General features: G+C 45.4%; 1 pseudogene across 1 annotated transcript; it reads left to right on the top strand.

Moving 5' to 3' along the window:
• Positions 1-12,410: 12,410 nt before the first annotated feature.
• LOC311597456 (large ribosomal subunit protein eL6-like) lies at positions 12,411-13,346 on the top strand (annotated as a pseudogene). The gene has a single exon. The product of its transcript is annotated as a large ribosomal subunit protein eL6-like (transcript).
• Positions 13,347-22,350: the final 9,004 nt, after the last annotated feature.

The raw sequence follows: 22,350 nt of genomic DNA, 5'->3' as shown, positions 1-22,350 counted from the left end.
CCGTTCTGTTTGGGGGGCATTTCCTGGTATGGTGGTTTAAATGAGACTGGCCCCCACATATGTTTGAATACTTGGTCCCCAGTCGATGGAAATGTTTGTGAAGGAGTAGGAGGCGTGGTCTGGTGTGTCACTGCGGGGACAGAGGTGGGGGTGTGGGAGTGAGGTTTCAAAAGGCTCACGCCACGACCAGTGTTCCCTCTCTGCCTACTGTTTGCAGATCAAGATGTGAGGCCTCAGCTGTTCTTTACATTGTGCCTTTGGCCTGCCTTTATGGATGCTGACCCTCCAAAACCATAAACAGAGAGGCCTAAATGCTTTCTCTTGTAAGTTGCCTTGGTCATGGTGTTATCAGAGCAATAGAAAAGCGAGTGATGCCTGGTGTGCCAGAAGTGCATCAGAAAGGGGATTATAGAGCACTTAGGCCGTGGCAGCTCCCTTTTACACCAATGCTTAACCAAGCGCTATTCAAGAATAAAGTACAGAAAGCAAAGTAGATGGCAGTGCTCACGTGTGAAGTCTTTTTTAAAACTGTTTAAATTATTTTTAAAGTACAGATGAGAAAGAAAACAGTTTGCATACATGTAGTGTGTAGTATTCAAATCTAGACCACTAAGAACAGCTGCTAGCAGTACCCTCCGGGCATTAAATGACACCACCAATTCCTTTTTTCTTTCTTTCTTTCTTTTTTTTTTTTTTTTGAGATGTATTCTTTCTTTCTTCCCAGGTATTCAAAGAATGCAACAGACATTATTTTAACTTTTTAAAGATTTCAGAAATAGATCAGGCTACTACCATTTTCTCCCACAAATTCAAAGAATTTATGTTCCAATAATCGAGTCAAACTAAGACATCCTTCTTGGGCTAGAAGGATGACTCAGTGGGCTAGAGTGCTCGCTAGACTACCACAAAGACCAGAGTTCAAATCCTACTGCCTTCAAAGTAAGCTGTGTGTGGACCCAGGCCAGAGTATAACTCCAACACGGTGAGAAGAAGGCAGTGGCAGGAAGATTGCTGGGACTTTCTGGCTATCAGCCTAGCCAAAGGAACCACAGAAAAGCCCAGTTGCCCATGCAAGGACTCCAGAATCCAATCCTCTCCTCTGGGTTGTGTTGTTGGCCACAGAATTGAGGGGCCCCATAGGCTGCTGCCGTTTTTTGTTTGTTTGTTTTTGAGACAGAGGTTCTCTGTCCTGGATTTGCTTTGTAGACCAGGCTATCCTCGGCTCTCACAGAGATCTGCCTGTCTCTGCCTCTCAGAGTGCTGGGATTACAGGTGTGTGCCATCATCACCTGGCAAGGCTGCTGCCATTGTAGTGATCAGAAAGAGGCTGACAGAGGCATGATGCAAACTTTTGCCTCTTCTTCTACTGCTAAAGGGATCATTCTAGGCCTCTACTGTACCATAACAGGAGATTCGAGTTCCATACGTTACTATTGGAGGTGACGTCTGCCCTGTGGCTCCCAATGCATGATGGTATCGCACAGCAAAAGCCATGCAAGGCCAGTGGGATGCCTGGCCCGGAAGCCTGAACGAATTATAAACTGCTTAGCGTTGCTGAAGTTGAGGGAACTTTTGTGGCAACATGGAGAAGGTTCTTGACTTCTTTTCATTCCATTGTTGTGATAAAAATACAATGAATTCAGGTCCCAAACCCAGGAACCCAGAGACTGGTGCTACCCACTTTTAAGCCGAGCCTTCTCATACCAATAAAGCAGTCACGGCAATTCCACAGATGGCCCCTTATTGAGAGTCAGCTCATCGCTCATTAATAGTCTCAAGTGATTCCAGACTGAGTCAATTTAACAACTGGAACTAAGCATAGCCTTAACATTTGAAGAACTGCCATTTGTAGGTGCAGCAGATACAGGATTTGAAGGGCCTGGGCATTTGGAGGTTACGTGTGAAGAGGAATTCTGAAGAGCTGTGTTAAAAAGGGAAGGTTGGGCAGAAGCCCGCCCAGGGGGCAGAAACAACCACCCACGCCCCTCACTGCTTGAGAGATGGAAGGGACCGAGGAGCAGAGTGGTGCAAATGCTGTGGAGAGAGATGGAATTGGTGATGTGCATTGGAGGCCTTATCTGGGTCTGTGGCCCTGCTGCAACCAGGAGCCCTGTCTGTGCTCTGTGCTGACACCAGAAACCATGGGAAAGCCCATGAGCCATGCTCTCTCTGACTGTAAAGAACAAATGAGCTACTTTGGCAGTATGACTGAAGATGCACAGCTGAGAAAGAGGGACATGGAAGGTTTCTGTGACAACCCCTACCCCCACCCCCACCCCAATCTCTCCTCCAAAATAGTAACAGCTAAACAGGAATCCATCAAAGAGAACTCTTTTTTTTTTTTTAAGATTTTATTCATTTATTTTATGTATGAGTGCTCTATCTACACATACACCTGTATGCCAGAAGAGGACATCAGATTCCAGTACGGATGGTTGTGAGCCACCATGTGGGGAAGAGAACTCTTAAAAACTTTGATAGGGCTAGAAAGATGGCTCAGAGGTTAAGAGCCCTGTCCACTCTTCCAGAGGTCCTGAGTTCAATTCCCAGCAACCACATGGTGGCTCACAACCATCTGTAATGTGCATGCAGATAGAGCACTGTATACGTAAAATAAATAAATATAAAATAAATAAATAAATAAATCTTTGCCAGGTGGTGGTGGCTCACGCCTTTAATCCCAGCACTCGGGAGGCAGAGGCAGGCAGATCGCTGTGAGTTCAAGGCCAGCCTAGTCTACAAAGTTAGTCCAGGACAGCCAAGGCTACACAAAGAAATCCTGTCTCAAAAAACAAAAAACAAAACAACAACAAAAAAAAAACCCCAAAACTTTGATAGGATGCAAAAGTGTAGCTCTCCACAATAGATGGCTTCCAGGGGGCATGAGACAAAGAAAGACTCAGCTCTGTTTAAGGGGCAGGCCACTGAGAGTTTAAACACGCTCCAGTGAATATACAGAGAACACTAATTGGACTTTTGGTTTTGGGGCTAGGGGGAGGATACAAGGGTGGGGGCTGGACAGGGAAGGACTGGGAAGGGAAGGCAATAGGGGTTATAATGTGAAATCCCCAAAGAATCAATAAAAATATTAACTTGGTGGGGGGTCAAAGGAAGAGAAGACTGGATACAGATTAGAAAGTCCCATGTCAGTCATGTCTGAGACTTTTGAGTGACATAAAAGGGACCAAAGCCAAAGTCGTTTTCTGATTGTTTAGAGGTGTGGTCAGACTTTGGGCACTCTAGTCTTCAAGAAATAACTGTCGTGTTTTGCTAAACCTAGAGACACCAAAAGTGCTCTGCCATCTACTGCCACACCGTTGACACCCCGTGAGCCCCCTTATGAAGTGCTACTGCTGGTGCCTTCCAAACTTTATGAACGCCCCTCCTCCCAGGCCCCAATCTAGTCATTTTAAAACTCCGAAAGACCCAGCACTCGGGAGGCAGAAGCAGGCAGATCATTGTGAGTTTGAGACCAGCCTGGTGTACAAAGCAAGTCCAGAACAGCCAAGGCTACACAGAGAAACCCTGTCTCAAAAAAACAAAAAAACAAAACAAAAAACTTCCAAAGACAACACACAATAGAGACGAAGATTTCTTGTACCACACACTAGCCAAATGTGAACAACATTCTGCATTCCCTCGTTTTGTTTGTTTTCTTATTCTTTATCCCCGGTGTGAACTTAATGCCCACACTAAAACTCTGGCAACCACAGGTGCAACAGAAAACGTCGCCATCTGCACACAAAAAGCACATTCCACCGGCCCAGCCTTTCAGTTGGGACTGAGGTAAAACAGCAGAACCTGTTAATAATGACTGAGAAAGAAGGACGGTCAGCACTGAGATGTAAAATGCAGAACTCTGAGCCCAGCACTCAGGAAGCGGAAGCAGGCAGATCCCTGTGAGTTTGAGGCTAGCTACATGGAGAAACCCTGTCTTGAGAAACAAACAACAACAAAGCAGAACTTAGAGAGTCCCAGGGGAGCATTCCATCATGGCAGAAGAGGCATGGCGGCAGCAACAGGAGGCTGCCTGGCACATGCATCTCTAACCAAGAAGCAGAGGGAGGGGAATCTCAGTGTTTTACTATAGCAGGGGCTTCTCTCAGCGGCAGCTTCTCTGTGTTTCCTCCAGGAAAGAGTGAGTGCGTGCGTGCGTGCGTGCGTGCGTGCGTGCGTGCGTGCGTGCGTGCGTGCGTGCGTGCGTGCGTGCGTGCGTGCGTGCGTGCGTGCGTGCGTGCGTGCGTGCGTGCGTGCGTGCGTGCGTGCGTGCGTGCGTGCGTGCGTGCGTGCGTGCGTGCGTGCGTGCGTGCGTGCGTGCGTGCGTGCGTGCGTGCGTGCGTGCGTGCGTGCGTGCGTGCGTGCGTGCGTGCGTGCGTGCGTGCGTGCGTGCGTGCGTGCGTGCGTGCGTGCGTGCGTGCGTGCGTGCGTGCGTGCGTGCGACCACAGAAGCTAGGAGAAAGGATAAAGTAAATGTTATTCCAGTGGTCTTAAACTTGAGCCTCCAGATCCAATAAACAAACAGACATTCTGTTCTTGTAAGTCACTTAATTTGTGAAACACGGCTACAGCAGACCCGGAAAAATGACTATATTGCAAGCTCAAGAAGGCATGAAAGAAATTTCTGAGGGCACTAGAAATGACTTGTGTCCTGTCCACTTGCTTCATGTCTAATTCTAAAAGTTAAATTAAAAGGAAAATAAAAATATGTAAACATAAAACTTAACTCTGGAGAAATAGAAAAAATAATAATAACTTTTAGTGTCCTCATCTTGACTTTGGAGCTTTGGTTTCATATGAGATCCATATGTAATAGTCTTACTTTTCCAGCCGTTCTCTAAAATGCCCAGTGTGGAAATCCCCACGGTGAAAGAAGAGGAAGAGGAGGGAGAATGGCAACCATACCAAAAATGTATGGGGAATCTACCATTTAACTCTGACCTTTGGAGAGAAGGAATGCTTACTAGGAGGACCTGGGAGAGGGAGGGAGCACTAAGACGTATGTTGGCACATGAGTGAACCACACAGGCCCATCCGCAGTGGATCGCTATCCTCAGTAGCCCAGATATTTTTTAAAAATATTTTACTTAGTTTTATTTTATGTGCATTCATGTTTTGCCTATATGTATGTCTGTGTAACTGTGTCAGATTACCTGGAGCTGGATTTCAGACAGTTACAAGCAGCCATGTACGTGCTGGGAGTTGAACCCAGGTCCTCTATAAGAGCAGACAGTGGGCTTAACCACTAAGCCATCTCTCCAGCCTCTGGGGATCTTTACAGCCGTGAAATACAGTGTTTCTCTCCCATTCTTTTGTGGATTTTCTGCTTGTTTACTGACACAAAGTTTCAGTCTGTAGCCTAGGCTGCCCTGGAAGTCACAGCAGTTCTCTTGGCCTCAGCCTCCTATGTGTTGAAATTTTACCTTTCTGGGTTATTTTATTTTTACCAGCCTCAGAGTAGCATCTTGGTCCCCGTGTTCATTAGCAATGCATCATCTCAGAGTGGCCGTTCCTGCTGGATGCTGTCCACTCTGAGAGATAATGAATTTATTTTTAGTTTTCTTCTCAGGGCCAACAAATTCTGGGAATGCCTTAATGTAACTTTCTTTGCTAAACTCCTCCTCACTGAGGAATATGTTCAATAGCATCTACTGAAAATGTCAGAGAGGAGAAAAGGCAAAGGGGAAAATGCAGAAGGAAGCTAGTCTCAGTTGCCCAGAGTTGTTGCTCATTTGAAAGCTGCACTTTTACATCACTATGCAAGTACATAAGTGCTTTGAATATGTTCCAAGCACAAGTAAAAAGAAAAGACGTCTGGAGGGTTCACGATGTAGTGGAGCATCACTCTGAAGGGCTGCTGTTAGCAGGTAAGCACTTGAAAACCCCTGGGCACACAGCAGCGCATGCTCATAAAGATGATATTTTAAGTTACAAACTCGACCTTATTGAACTACTGACAATTTTGAAAGCATTGAAAAACTATAGCAGCACAAAGGCAGATGCTGGGTCATCATATATCAATCACATACGAATGATCCTTTAATGTTCTGTACAATTATCCTCAGCAGCTCAGCCCACTTGTCAGCAAAAATTAAATGGCAGATCTATATCTATAGTAATATTAGTGCCCACCTTTACCAAACACTATTCAAGACATTTACTAATGCACTGCTGTGTGTTATCATAAATAATTAAAACCAAATAAATCTGGAATGGCTAAATAATTTAAACACTTGTCAAAATAAATCATCTGAGAATACTCTGATGTTTAATGTATTTTATTTTCAGACTTTGATCTACTAGTTTTCTTCTTAGATTAAAAAAAAAAACAGTTAAACCTTGAATTCAGATAATGTCATCTTTACTGCCTCATCCATAAAACACACACCATGAGCCAGTGGGATGGCTTAACAGATGAAGGCCCCTCATGCCAAACCTGGTGACCCAAGTTCAATGTCTGGTATCTACCCCAACAAGTTGTTCTCTGACTTGTACAAGTATGTTGTGGCATGGGAATGGGGGCACCCAAGCACGCGCGTGTGCATGCACACACACACAGGGAGAGAGAGAGAGAGAGAGAGAGAGAGAGAGAGAGAGAGAACACATTGGTTGGAAACCAAATCAAATAAGAACTTAAAAGCCATTTATAAGGAGCTGAGAGGAGGCTCAGTGGCTAAGAGAACCAATTGCTTTTCTAGAGGACCCAGGTTCAATTTCTAGCACCCATGTGGTGTCTCAACAATCATCTATAAGATCAATTCTAAGGGATCCGACACTGTTTTTCTGAACTCCACAAACATCAGGCATGCACATGTGCACATATACACAGTCAGGGAAAACACTCATGTAAAATGAAAATAAATAAATCTTTTGTTAAAAGCTGTTTATGAAACTTGGATTTTCTACAAGTTACCAGCACCCCAAATCAAATGGTAGTCATCTTTTCATCGAACTTATATCTAAATTTTAGTTCAATATATCACTCATGGGCTCAAGATGCTAATATGTGTGGTTTTTTTTTTTTTTCCTTTTTCTAATAGGTCCTGTGGATTGAACCCAGGGCTTTGCACATGCTAAGCACTCTACCACTGAGTTACACCCCAGCTAGTAAATGTATCAATAAATAAGTATGTATGTGTTCTTAGTATCAACAACTTATTGGGCTGGAGAAATGGCTCATGCCTAAGAGCCTGTCTTAGGGTTTCTGTTGCTGCAATGGATAACCAAAAGGGAAGATGGGAAGGAAAGAGTTTATTTGGCTTACACTTCCATATTGTTGTTCATCACTGAAGGAAGTCAGGACAGGAACTCAAATGGGGCAGGAACCTGGAGGCAGGAGCTGACGCAGAGGCCATGGAGGGGTGCTGCTTAGTGACTTACTTCTCCTGGCTTGCTCAGTCTGCCTCCTTATGGAACCCAGGACCACCAGCACAGAGGTGACACCTCCCCCACTGACCACTAATTGAGAAAACGCCTTACAGCTGGATCTCAGGGAGGCCTTTCCTCAGCTGAGGCTCCTTCCTTTCTGACGGCTCTAGCTTGTGTCAAGAACCAGCAAATACAGAGGCCAAGCTGCTCTCGCAGAGGGGCTGATTTGTTTCCCCGGAACCCACACCAGGATGTTCATACCCACTTGTAGTGCTAGCACCAGGGTAATCTGATGCCTTTGGCCTCTGCATTCATGTGCAAAGACTACACATGCAAACTAATTAGAATAATAAAATTAGTTTTATTAATTTTTAAAATTGTTATTTACTTTATTATTAAAAATAAAAAAAAATAACTCTTTTTTAGCAAACAAAATTATAACGGCAGTTTACAGGCTGGATAGGTGGCCCAGTCTGTAAGTGTTTGCTCAGAAAGCCTGAGGGCCCGTGTTCAGATTCCCAGCAAACATGCAAAAAGCATCCTGGTGTATGTCTACAATTCTAGCACGGGGTGGCAGGGGTAGTGCAATCTCAACGGCTCAGTGGCTGAGTGTCAGGTTTGGTGAAGGACCCTGTCTCAAAAAGTAAGATGGGCAGTGGTGCCGCACACCTTTAATCCCAGCACTCGGGAGGCAGAGGCAGGTAGATCTCTGAGTTCGAGGCCAGCCTGGTCTACATAATGAGTTCTAGAAGAGCCAGAACTACATAGAGAAAACTGTCTCAAAAAAAAAAAAAGTAAGGTAGAGATTAATAGAGGAGGCCACCTGACATCAGACATTAATGTCTGGCCTTCACACAAACATGTACGGGCATGTGGCCCAGCGCGCGCACACACACACACACACACACACACATACACACGATACACACATTTACACACACACAAACTCATACACCAAATACACACAGAATAAATTAGAAATGTATTAAAGCATATTACAAGATGACTGACAAGCATTAGCTATCAAGTGCTGTAAACACCACGTGGATTCAATCAGAACCCTGGGCTGGGATGAAAGTGGAAATGGCCCATCTTGGTTACTTTTTTAAAAAGATGTATTTATTTATTTATTTATTTATTTACTTACTTACTTACTTACTTATTATGTATACAGTGCTTCGCCTGCATGTACACCTGTAGGCCAGAAGAGGGCATCAGATCACATTACAGATGGTTGTGAACCACCATGTGGTTGCTGGGAATTGAACTCAGGACCTTTGGCAGAGCAGGCAGAGCTCTTAACCACTGAGCCATCGCTCCAGCCCTTGGTTACTTTTTTTTTTATTGCTGTGATGAAACACAGTGACCAAAGCCTGCCAGGAATGATACACTTCCTCTAACAAGTTCACACCTCCTATACCTCCCCAGTATCACCAGGTGGGGACCAAGTATATTGATTGTCTGAGAAGATGTGTGACATCTCATTCAAAGCGCCTCATCCTTCTCCTGAGATTTAAAGTATTGTTTGTAACTGACGATTAAGCAGAGCCCTCCGCCTCAGAGATCAAGGCCAGTGGCAAGAAACAAGGTATGGTTAGATCTGGGGCAGATTGCAAAGTGCCTCAAATTACAAGTCAGAGAACCTGTGCTTCATTCTGCAGACAGTGGCCGCCGGTGGCTTTAGAAGTTCATACTTTTGTTTTGAGCAGTGAAGAACTAAGAATGTCACCTTGTAGAAGGACAAGCAGAAAAGGGATTTCAGAGGTGAGCAGGGCCCACTGGTGCTGTGGGAGTACAAGTACAGAGAACAAGTGAAAGCAAAGGACGTGTCTACACAATCTGTAGACCTGGGTAACGGCTCGGCTAGGACAAGGAAGAGGTGGGAGATGTCAGGGTACAGAGGAAGACGCACAGACTACTCAGACCCTGATCTCATTTAGATATGGATGGTTTATTGAGTACAACACCCCCAAGACTGACCATGGCCAGGGACACAGAGTGGACTCTAGAACCAAATTGTGACATTGTGTGATTCTCAGAGTTAGTTTATAAACGCATAAACCACAACTAGCTCACCTGGGGGCCGTGGAACAGGGTAGTCACCTCTGACTTATACTATTTTTTGCTAACTAGACAAAGCCGTTCCAGCTGACCTTTAGTTTGATTGGTCCCAAGCGGAGTTTATAGTTAGGTCCAGCTGCGCTTATGGTTTGGGGGAATTTCTAGGAGCAGCAAGCCCATTAAGTGTGCTGAACATATACATAGTTTTTGGTTAACCTGAACTTGCACAGAGAGCAACAAACTGAGATGGTACGGCTGGCAGGGCTAAGATAAAAAATGGCTATAGTTATGCTACCCAAAGAGAGCAGGCCTCAACAGAAGATAGCCTCAAAATTAGAATAGCGAGGATGAGATCTGCAGTATGAATAAGAGAGAGAAAGGAGAGTGGGGAAGGAGGGTGGGAGGGAGGAAGGAAGGAAGAGAGAGAGAGAGAGATTATAGGATACTTGTTCTGAAGACTTTGGGAGTAAGTGAGTGAGGAAGAAAATGACAGGGCTACTGACAGCCAGGACATGTCAGACTGAAAAGAACACGTTGAATTTAAAGGATCTCGCACTTCAAGGAGCAGCTAGACCTGCAGGGGGTCCTGTCTAGGATGGTTAAGGCATATATAGGAAAGAATACTGGAGAGAAAAATCTGGGGGTCCTTCTGCCCAGTGTTACAGTTCAGCTGCTAAGTGTACGCTAAAAGGTTAGCGTGTTAAAGGTTTGGATGTGAGCTGATGGGCCTCTGGCCCAATCAGTGGATAAATCCTTTGATAGATTTGAAATCTGGCCACATTACTGTGAGGTGATGGAAAGCCAGAAGGCAGAGCCTATTTGGGAGCAGTAGGTCACTGAAGGTATGTCCTGGAAAGATACTCTGGCCCCTCCCTAGTCCTTGGTGTGTCCTGGTCCCCCGTGATAACTCGCAGTTCACTGTGGCCCCAGAACAGCACAGCCAGCCGAGGTGGATCGAAGTCTCTGAAACCTGAGCCAGAATTAACCTTTCATTCTTTAGGTTTATATCAGATGTTTTGTCACAACAAAGAAAAGCTAAATCATTTACTTAGAAACGGTGGCTAAAACAATGAAATTACCATGTCCCCTAAAGATTGTAAATAGAGGGACTGGAGAGATGGCTCAGCGGTTAAGAGCACTGGCTGCTCTTCCAGAGGACTTGGGTTCAACTCCCAAGTCTTACACCTGTCTGTAACTCCACCTCCATCAAATAAAATTAATTAAATTTTTAAAAAAAAAGAATGTAAGCCGGGCATGCTGGCACACACCATTAATCCCAGCACTCAGGAGGCAGAGGCAGGTGGATCTATATGAGTTTGAGGCCAGCCTGGTGGTCTACAAAAAGAGTCCAAGACATCCAGAGCTGTTACACAGAGAAACCATGTCTGGGGGGGGGGAGGGAATGTAAGTAGAGCAGAACCAACTCTAGAAAAATTCCCTGAGTGCAGGCTAAGAAGGAGAAAGGCCATTTTGGAGGCCAAAACATTTAAAGGATGTCAAGGTAGCAAGCAGATGGAAGTCTGCAACCTGAACGACAGCAGCCTGTGATTTTTTATTTATTTATTTATTTATTTATTTTGGTTTTTCAAGACAGGGTCTCTCTGTGTAGCCTTGGCCATCCTGGACTCACTTTGTAGACCAGGCTAGCCTCGAACTCACAGCAATCCGCCTACCTCTGCCTCCCGAGTGCTGGGACTAAAGGCGTGCGCCACCACGCCCGGCTCAGCCTGTGATTTTAACAATCATTTATTTATGTGTGTGGCGGAGGATAACTTGCAGGAGTCTGTTCTCTCCTTCCATCACGTGTGTCCCAGGAATCTAACTCAGGTTGCCAGGCATGGCAGCAAGTGCCTCTACCCAGCGAGCCACCTCACAGACCCAGGATATTTAAATAATAATGAAAAGGTGGCATCTTTCTCTTTGATTAACCGAGACATGGCCTGAAACCTGAGTTGCTCCCACCTCAGCCCCCTAAGAGCTGAGTCTACATGTGTGTACGACGATGAGTGCTTTTGTAGCCGAAGCCTGCCAATAGAAACGTAATACATTAGGAGAGAGAGTTAGGTAAGTGTCCAGGTGTATTCTAATTAAGCGCATTTAGCTCATCAAAGTGAGATGAAGGCAGCCGAGCCAGGCGTGGTGGCACACTCCTTGGGAGGCAGAGGCAGGTGGATCACTGTGAGTTCAAGGCCAGCCTGGTCTGCAAAGTGAGTCCAGGACAGCCAAGGATACACAGACTAACCCCATCTTGAAAAAGAACCAAACAAATTGATTAATGTTGTATGTGTAGGTTAATGAAACTCTGACCTTGGACTCTTATGGACAGCAAAGAAAGGCAGACATAGAATCACCAAAGACAAAGACAGGCATGGTGGCTCATGCCTTTAATCCCAGCACTCGAGAGGCAAAGGCAGAGGCAGGTGGATTGCTGTGAGTTCGAGGCTGGTCTACAAAGTAAGTCCAGGACAGCCAAGGCTAACACAGAGAGACCCTGTCTTGGAAAACCAAAACAAACAAAAAAGAATCACCAAAGACAATAGAGCACAAAAGGCAGATGTGATGCTTACACAGTGATCCCCACACACTAGGAGGCCGAGGAAGGACTAATGTGAGTTCGAGGCCAGGCTAAACCACATAAGAAGATCTTGTCTAAACACCCCCCTAAAAATATGTACATTAATTAATTTTTTAATTATTAAATCATCATCATTAATCATACTAGCCTCATTTTATTAAAAAAAATGCCCACTAAGTTAGATAGCTTTTATAAATTATGCAATGTGTCGCATAGTTAATAAATAATCATTTCAAACCTAGACTTGGTTGGACTTTGTGTTTGAGATGCCTCTGAGCCACCTTGATGGAAATGCAATAGCAAGGTGTTAAAAAAAATATCTGTCACTAATAAACGATGTCTTAGTATCTGTTAATAGTAACTTGACTTTTTAAAATTAATTTTCAAGATTGCTCACAGGCCGGAAGCCGGGACCTTAGTCCTCTTTCCCGTCTTGCAAGATGGCAAGTGGAAAAGTCGAGAAGCCTGACACAAAGGAGAAGAAGCCTGCGGCCAAAAAGGCTGGTGGTGGTGATGCTGCTGCCGCTGGAGCACCGCTGCTGGTGCAGCCAAGAAGGGTGACCCGACCCTAAGGTTAAAAAGCCCAAGAAGGGGAAGCCCCATTGCAGCCGGAACCCTGTCCGGTTAGAGGAGTTGGCAGGAGATCCCGATCTGCAACAAATCCCAGAAAGGCCTTGTACAAAAGGAAACACTCAGCGGCAAAGTCCAAGGTTTAAAAGAAGAAGAAAAAGGAGAAAGTTCTTGCACTTGTCACAAAAGGAGTCTGTGGTGACAAGAATGGTGTTACCCTATGGTGAAACTTAGAAAAATGTCTAGGTACCCCACTGGAGACGTGCCTCGGAAGCTGCTGAGTCATGGCAGAAAGCCCTTCAGCCAGCACGTGAGAAAGCTGCGTGCCAGCATCACTCCTGGGACCGTCCTGACCCGATCCATCATCCTCACTGGGCGCCACAGGGGCAAGAGAGTGGTTTTCCTGAAGCAGCTGGGCAGTGGCTTCCTACTTGTGACTGGACCTCCTGCCCTCAACAGTGTTCCTCTGCACAGAACACACCAGAAGCTTGTCATCTCCAGCTCTCCAAAAATTGTTATCAGCGAGGTTTAAATCCCCAAACACCCGACTGACGCTTACTTCAAGAACCAGCAGCTGCGCAAGCTCAGGCACCAGGAGGGCGAGCTCTTTGACACAGAGGAGAAATAGGACATTACAGAGCAGTGCAAGGCTGATGAGAAAACTGTGGACTCAGAGATTTTGCTGAAGAGCAAAGCTGTTCCTCAACTGCAGGGCTACCTGCGATTTCAGTTCTCCCTGACAAAAAGGATGTATCCTCACAAGCTGGTGTTCTGAGTTGCTAAGGACCTAATTAAACGGCTTCCTACCTTTAAAAAAATTAGTTTTCAAAACATTATTTTATATATGGAGAAGCAAAAGCATGAATTTATCGGTTTATGCCAGTGGCCACTATCACACACTTAGCCAACAGGTCCTGTCCGAAATGTCAGACTGACAGTCAACCTTGGATTCAATCCATTAAACTGTGGGGCCTCCATGGGTATCCAAAGTGCAATAGCAAAGCAACAGTTAAATCGCCTGCTTTGTTTCTTTTAGGCAAGTGTTATCCACATTCACACACACACGCACACACACACACACACACACACACACACACACACACACACACACGGGAGCCACACGTAACCCAACAGATTCTCAGTTCATGGGACCGTTTAGGAAATTATTTGTAAGGTTTTTTTGTTGTTATTTTTGTTTGTTTGGTTGGTTGGTTTTGGTTTTGACTTTTTCGAGAAAGGGGGTCTTCTGTATAGCCTTGGCTGTCCTGGAACTCTGTAGACCAGGATAGCCTCGAACTCAGAGATTTGCCTGCCTCTGCCTCCCATGTGCTGAGAGTAAAAGCATGTGCCACTACTGCCCAGCTGTAAGTTACCTTATAGTCTGATATTTCTCATATTTAAACCTTAGCTGTCAATTATAATTTCTATATGACATAAAAAATATGTAATCAGGGCAGGAGAGGGGGCTCAGTGGTTAAGAGCACTGACTGCTCTTCCAGAGGACCGGTTCGAATTCACCTGTTATTCCAGTTTGAGGGGATCCAATGCCCTTTACTGGTCTCCATGAGCATCGGGTACCCATGTGGAACACAAACATAGATGTAGGCAAAACATCTACATTTATAAAAAGAAGTAGATATAAAAGACAGCAATCTGAAATCACTTAATTTTTAGCTTTTTAGGTTACAAAGAAGGAACAGACAAGTTAGAAATAAGAGCTAAGACCTGAGCTGCACACAGTGATGCACACCTGTAATCCCAGCACTCAGGGGGGGCAAGGCAGAAGCAGGCAGATCTCTGTTAGTTTGAGGCCAGCCTGGTCTACAAAGTGAGGCCAGGACAGAGCTAAGGCCTGAAGAGATGACTCAGTGGCTAAGAGTGCTTGGGCCGCAGCCATGAGGAGCAGAGGTCATATCCCAGCACCCACTCAATCAGCCGGGAACCCTATAAACAAATACCTGTGCCTTAGTTAAAGTTTTATTGCTGTGGAGAGACACCATGGCCACGGCCACTCTTATAAATGAAACATTTAATTGGGGCTGGCTTACAGTTCAATGGTTTAGTCATGGTGAGAAGCATGGCAGACATGGTGCTAAGAGAAAGAGCTGAGAGTTCTCCATCTTAATCCCCAGGGGTCAGAAGGAGACTGGGTGGCACACTGGGTATAGCTTGAGCAGAGGAGACATCACAGCCCACCCCTCAGTGACACGCCTCCTCCAACAAGGCCATGTCTCCTAATAGTGCCACTCCCTATGGCCAACCATTCAAACACATGAGTCTATGGGGGGAACCGTTCCTATTCAAACGACCTTCTACTCCCTGGCCCCATAGGCTTGTATCCATAACATAACATAAAATGCATTTAGTCCAACTTCGAAAGTCCCCGGAGTCTATCACACTCACAATAATGTCTAAAAGTCCATAGGCTCTTCTGAGATTCATGCAATCTCTTTTAACTGTAATCCCCTATCAAATAAAATTAAATACACATTACATACTTCCAACATACAATGTCACAGGATACACATTACCATTCGTAGGGAAGGGAGCATAGTGAGGAAACACTGGACCGAAGCAAGACTAAAAACCACTTGGGCAAACCCCACACTCTGTATCTCCATGTCTGGTGTCAAAATTCTCTTTAGTTGGTGGCACTGAGTATGCACCGTCACTGAACAGCAGGACAGCAGTGAGAGCAGAGAAACTGACAGGCCTGCGGTGGACCCCCAAACCCCAAATGTCTGTCTTTCCCAAGTGAGACAAGTGCCCACTGTGTGGGAAATTCATGGGTCCAACCCCAAGTCACCCAACTAAACCCCAGAAAAACTCCTGGACTCCCTCAGTGTGGCCTCAGCTTCAGGCCGAGGTCCTTCTATCCCCCAACTCTTCCATAAATCTCCCTGCGCTCTGCCCCAAAGTTTGGCTGTGAGTCTCATCATCTGCTTTGATCCCCTGCTGGGTGGAGTCTTTCAGAGGACCTCTATGGTAGGCTCCCGTCCTGTTCCCTCTCTTCAACCACTTCCGGTGTCTGTTCTAGTTGCCCTTCTGAATTAAGCTTCCTCCCACAGTGACCCACTTCCTACTCCAACAAAGCCACACCTCCTAATAGTGCCACTCCCTATGGGCCAAGCATTCAAACACAGGAGTCTATGGGAGCCATACCTATAAAAACCATCACAAACTGGATCCCCACTTCTGAAGGAGCCAAAGACAGAAGAGTCCCTTGGGCTTGGTCATTTCCAACCTAGCTAAGATGCGAACCTCAGCCAGAGAGCCTGCCTCAGCTGGTTCTGCAGAGTGATTTAAAACATTAAGAATTTTATTTTATTTATTTATTTACTTCTGGTTTTTCGAGACAGGGTCTCTCTGTGTAGCCCTGGCTGTCCTAGACTCACTTTGTAGACCAGGCTGGCCTTGAACTCACAGTGATCCACCTGCCTCTGCCTCTCAAGTGCTGGGATTAAAGGCATGTGCCACCACGCCCGGCTTCATTAAGAATTTTAGATGCACCAAGATAGAAAAGATTTTCTTCAAGGCTGTCAAATGCAAATAGCCAAAACACTAAGTATGTAACATTTATGTACTTCTTGATTGTGTCGTGGTTCTTGCTATAGGTAGTTTATTGTATATATGTGGAATAATATATATATTTTTTTTTCAAAAGGTTTGGTTAAAAAAAAAGGCCTAGTGCCCTCTTCTGGCCTCTTTGCACATATAAACACATGCACAATGTGTACTCACTTGTGTTCATATACTCACAGTTTCTCTCTCTCTCTCTCTCTCTCTCTCTCTCTCTCTCTCTCTCTCTCTCTCTCACACACACACACACACACACATACACACACACACACACACACACACACACACACAAACCTTTTTAAAGAATAAAAATAAAAGAGCCAGAAGTAAAACTATAAATGTCTGCTAGTCTATTTGCCCATAAATGTTAGTCAGAAGTGGTCAAAATTCACTTTTCTCCCAGGTGGTGGCTGTGTTCACCTGTAATCCCAGCACTTGGGAGGCAGAGGCAGGTGGATCTCCAAGTTCAAGGCCAACCTGGTCTACAGAGCAAGTTCCAGGACAGCTAGGGCTACACAGAGAAACCCATCTTGAAAAACAAAACAAAACAAACAAAAATTTACATTTCTGTTTTGTATTAAAAAAAAGAAAAGCACGTTGAGGTACTGTAGTCTTAAGATTTAGAGAAAAACACTGTCCACTTTTGCCAACGGAGGCAGACCTCTCTATGGGACTTGAGATTTGCGGACCTTAAAGAATGGGGTGGGCCACAACCTAACTCTGTAGAAACTTTATTTCAGTTTCAGTGTGCTTTCGTACATGAATGAAACAAAGAAAGCAGTGATCCAACGAAGGTTGTTTGACTTTAGAAAATTATGATCATAAAAACATGTAAATAAATGCCAGGGAGCACTAGGAAATATTAACAGAGCAGCCCCTTCCCAGAACATTCCCAGGACACACCAATGAAAACACAACTGCCAGGCATGTACCATAGATTATATATGGAAAAGCACAGAAGCATGGCAGAAGGTGGCATACGGGCCCAGAGCACTCTGAGGGCAGCACTCACCTATCCTTTCACCAAACTGGGCTTCATAGCTATGATCTGACATGTGACAAGAATACACATGTCTTATAAATTAAATGTAAATGTTTGTCACAGGGGGCACAAAAGCATGTTCAAGAACAACCCCGGGGGAACCAAACGCACCTGAGGTGAAAGGTCCTCTGCTTCTTCTCCTGGAGCCTCTCTTACAGTTCCCCAAAGCATTGATGGCCAAACATCTTTCTTTTGACCGTGTTCTGATGTCTTGCCCCTTTGTATTTTTTTTAAGCAAAAGCAGCTTGTGCATCAGTAGATAAAGCTGAGTGTTTGAGGTATTCGTTCTTATTTGGAGCCATCGGCATCTGAACAGAAGCATGAAAAGACATGGTAAGTGCAGTGACAGCCACAAGTACTCTATGCAGCATATTTTGCCACCAGGAAGGAGGGTCTGAGCCTTGTTTTTGTTTGTTTGTTTGTTTGTTTTGGTTTTTCTAGACAGGGTCTCTCTGTGTTAGCCTTGGCTGTCCTGGACTCACTTTGTAGACCAGGCTGGCCTCGAACTCACAGTGATCCTCTTGTCTCTGCCTCCCGAGTGAGAGTCTGAGCCTTGTGAGGCATCGGCAATTCCTTCTCTCATTCCTCGTCCTGAGATTTCAGGCAGCTGTTTTGTTTTGTCTTTGGGGTTTTTTTTTTTCAAAGATTTATTTATTTATTATGTATACAATGTTCTGCCTGCATGTGTGCCTGCCTGCCACAAAACACCACCAGATCCCATTATAGATGGTTATGTGGTTGCTGGGAATTGAACTCAGGACCTCTGGAAGAGCAGTCAGTGTTCTTAACCTCTGAGCCCTCTCTCCATCCCCTTGTCTTTTCTTTTTAGAGTCTGAAAATGTTTATCATGGTACCCAGTGGTCTAGTTCTTTATGCCACAGGGGGCAGGACAATGAAAGCAGGGAGGAGTGAACAACAATCTGAAAATGCTGGGAATCTCAATAAGTTCCTCTTGGGTCAAATTTTTAAAACTTAAAAGTAAGTATGGTAATAACAGAAGTACTTCAGAGAATAGTTCTCTCCTTTTGTTGTTGTTGTCTTGGTTTTTTTTTTGTTTTTGTTTTTGTTTTTTGGTTATTGTTTTTCCAGACAGGGTTTCTCTGTGTAACCTTGCCTTTCGTGGACTCATTTTGTAGACCAGGCTGGTCTCGAACTCACAGCGATCCTCTTGTCTCTGCCTCCCGAGTGCTGGGATTAAAGACGCGCACCACCATGCCCAGCCTTAAAAGGTGTTTTTCAAGGGCAGATGTGCATGTTTTCCCTTTGGGTTTAAGGAATTCCAGTGATATAATGAATTTGCCATTTATAACAGAATTTGCCATTGAAATAAGTGGCATTGGGGAAGGCTCAGTATTGGAGAAAAGCCATTTCTTCCTCATTCGTCTCTCATCAATAACTCTGATTTTAAACACCTTTGTAAAGTAAAATTCTGGGTTTGGAACTAGAATAAAACTTGACCGTACGTTCGCAGTTCAGAAATTCCAAGCAAACAGCTTCCTTTAATGATCATGGCATTCACTGCAATGATTTATACCTTAAACGCTGAGTTATTTAATTTCCAGTGACGGGAAAAGTGAGGTAAGGGAAAAAATGAGAGTGATCAATCACCAAGTTCATCGCCCTCAGCAAAACTGTCAGCGCGTTAGTAAAAACTGCGCGCCGTTGATTTACATTTCATCTATGATTGCAAGCACAGTTGGGCACTTCTTCAGCACTTAATGGGGTGTCTGTATTGGTTTATTTGGGAGCAGCCCTCTCACAGGTAGGAAAGTTCTGTTGACAGAACATATAACACTCCTGGTGAAGCAGAGATATACCTCCTCTCTCTCTCTCTCTCTCTCTCTCTCTCTCTCTCTCTCTCTCTCTCTCTCAAGATTTAGGCCAGAAGACGGCGCCAGATCACATTATAGATGACTGTGAGCCAACATGTGGTTGCTGGGAACTGAGCTCAGGACCTCTGAGAGCAATCAGTGCTCTTAACCTCTAAACCATCTCTCCAGCTCTTGTCTCTCCTTTTTAAAAGTCGTGCCTACAGCCTGGCGTGGTGGCGCACGCCTTTAATCCCAGCACTCGGGATGCAGAGGCAGGTAGATCCCTGTGCGTTCGAGGCCAGCCTGGTCTACAATGAGAGGCCAGGACATCCAAGGCTACACAAAGAAACCCTGTCTCGGGAGGGAGGGAGGGAGGGAGGGAGGGAGAGAGAGAGAGAGAGAGAGAGAGAGAGAGAGAGAGACTGGAGAATTGGCTCATGGTTCTTATAGGGGACCCAGGCTTAATTCCCAGCACTAACTTGGTGACTCACAATCATTTGCAACTCAGTTCCAAGGGATCTGACATCCTTTTCCGACCTCTGTGAGCACCTGGCACGTACACGGCGCACATCCGTAGGTGAAGGCACAGGACATGTGGTTTGGGTACGGGAGTATCTGAAGACACTGGAGTGGCTGTAGTTGCTAGAAAAAGGCTGAAGAGATGAAGGGGCAAAGTGGAGAAGAGGAACAAGAGTTAAAGGGTGAAGATATTGGGGATCAATAAATGAACGGTGAGTGAAGATGAGGAGACAATGCTTTGTGGGAACCAAGACATAAAAGTGGTCAACTTGTACTAAAGAAAATCCAGCCAAGCTGGGCATGGTATGGTGGTGGAAGTCTTTAGTCCCAGCACTTGGATATGAGTGTGTGTGTGTGTGTGTGTGTGTGTGTGTGTGTGTGTGTGTGTACGTACATATGGATCTTTCTCACTTTCCCATGACTATGCTCAGCATCTATACCTTCACTTTCACAAGACGGTTGTTATAACACATTCTAGGTGGGAAGAAAAAAAGAGAAGAAAGACAAGCAGCTGAGGAGACAGCTCTGTAGTTCAGAGCACTGGCCCCCTCTTCCAGAGGACCCAGGTTCAATACCCATCACCCACATGGTAGCTCACACCCTGGTGTAAATCCAATGCTCTCTTCTGAGCCTCTGCCTGCACCAAGCCCCCTAATGTGCACAGAAGTAATGTAGTCAAAGCATCCATATTCCTGAAGAAGATGAGGAGAAAAAGAAAGACAAAATGGTTGCCACTTTTAATGTCTTAGAGGTCATAACTGTCATTTGGTTACCTCTAAATGGAGGAGTCCTGAGAGGTCAGAGGGAATGACAGGGTCAGAGGTGCAGATGGTGAGGAAGGGGGTTTGAATTGATAACTAGGGGAGTCCCGTGCCAAGTTATATGAAGCAATTGTTTCATGAGTGTATGAGGTATTGAAAGTGGATGAGGGCTTGTTAAAGATGGACGTGTGGATAAGAAATGAGGACTGATTTCTCTTTTGGACATGTGAAAAGGTGAAGGAGCCACCATTGAGAGGGTTCTGAGCAGCTTGGGGGCTGTGAATACGCAATGAGAATGTGTATGTGTGTGTGTGTGTGTGTGTGTGTGTGTGTGTGTGTGTGTCTGTCTGTCTGTCTGTCTGTCTGTCTGTGTGTCTGTGGTAGTGCACTCCTTTAATACCAGCACTTGGGAGGCCAAGGCAGGTGGATCTTTGTGAGTTCCAGGCCAGCCTGTTCTACAGAGCTAGTTTCAGGATAGCTAGGGCTACACATAGAAACCTTGTCTCTAAAAACAAACAAAGACAGAATGAAAGAACTGTTGCAGGAGAGACAAGATACATACTCCATCAAATAAAAATCAGTTAATGGGGGGGGGGGACAAAGAAGCATGGCAGAGAAAAAGAACGCTTCTCAGAAGGTCACACTTCTTCCTCCAAAACAGGAAACAAGCGCGAGTGCGATATTTAGATGTTTCAAGAAAAGAATAAAATGGTTGGGGAAAAAAAGGTTTTCAATATTGACGATCAAACCTAGGGTTTCACGTGTGCTGGGCAAGAATGCTAACACCGAGCTTGCAGTTCTAATTGCAAACTTTGGTTTTATAAATGCACACCTTAAAGCTGTTGAATTTTGATTTGATTTTTTTTTTTTTTTTTTGAGACAAGGTTTCTCTGTATAGTCTTAGCTGTCCTGGACTCATTTTGTAGACCAGCCTGGCCTCGAACTCACAGCGATCTGTCTGCCTCTGCCTCCCGAGTGCTGGGATTAAAGGCGTGTGCCACCTACGCCCAGCTTTTGATTTGATTTTTAAAAGCCAAATTGTCCTATAACTTGCTGCGTAGCCGAGGATAATTTTAAACTTCCGATCCTCGTGCCCCCACGTGCTAGAATTATAACGATGGGCCACTATACCTGGTTTATATGGAGCTGGGGACTGAACCCGGGGCTTTATGTTGCTAGGCAACTCTACCAACTGTGCTACATCCCAATCCAGAAGAGACATTTGAATTAGCTATCCCTTGAGGGAAGGGATGACAGCATTGTAAGTTCTCACCAAAATTTAAATTCTGCTTCGTTTATTAGACCATTGGCCATACGCAAGCGGAGAGCAGCTGTAGACCGAGAATAGTGATGACCTGTATGCGCTTCTTAAACATTTTCCCCCCAGGCTGGAGGGCCCCAAAGTGCCATAGGGCTAGAACTGGGCCTTTCTCTTACTTGTCTAATTCTGAACAACAGCAACAGGCAGTCCTTAACGGAAACTATCAGAACTAGTTCTTCAAATGTTTCCTTCAGCAGAAAAACCGCCCACTGGAGCCTTCTGAAAATCCGGACACCACGAATCCACGCATAGAAATTTGTTGGTGCCTGGGCCGGGGAGATCAGAGCCCTGATCTGAGAAGCCTACCCAGACGCAGGAGAGAAAATGACTCTCACTTCCCATTGGCTGACCTTCTGGAGTTTCGCCCTAGAATACATTTTCATTGGTTGCTTTTGCTGTCACGTCTTTTCGCCATACCCACTTCCTGGTAAATTTCCAGCAAGAGCTGGATTAGAATGCGGTAAAGTAGTCTAGGGTTCTCCCCGTACCCAAACGCGGAAACTCTCGCCGCGCCCCTCTAGTGAGAGACCCCGCCCCTAGAGCGTCACCTCCCACCCCTTATAGTTGGGGCCCCGCCCTCATTCCGAGACACCACCTCTGCAAGTTAGACCCCCGCCCCCAACTCATGATCACACCCCTACCTGCGGTCCCGCCCTAACGTGTGGCCCCGCCCTCATCCTCAAGCCCCGCCCCTAGGCGGACAGTTCCACGCCCCTTGCCCACGGTCCCGCCCCTCCCTCCCCAGA

Source organism: Acomys minous, assembly GCF_964271855.1.
Source record: "Acomys minous genome assembly, chromosome: 5".
Lineage (NCBI taxonomy): Eukaryota > Metazoa > Chordata > Mammalia > Rodentia > Muridae > Acomys > Acomys minous.
The sequence above is the reverse complement of the archived record's forward strand: the minus strand, read 5'-3'. Positions and strand labels throughout refer to the sequence as shown.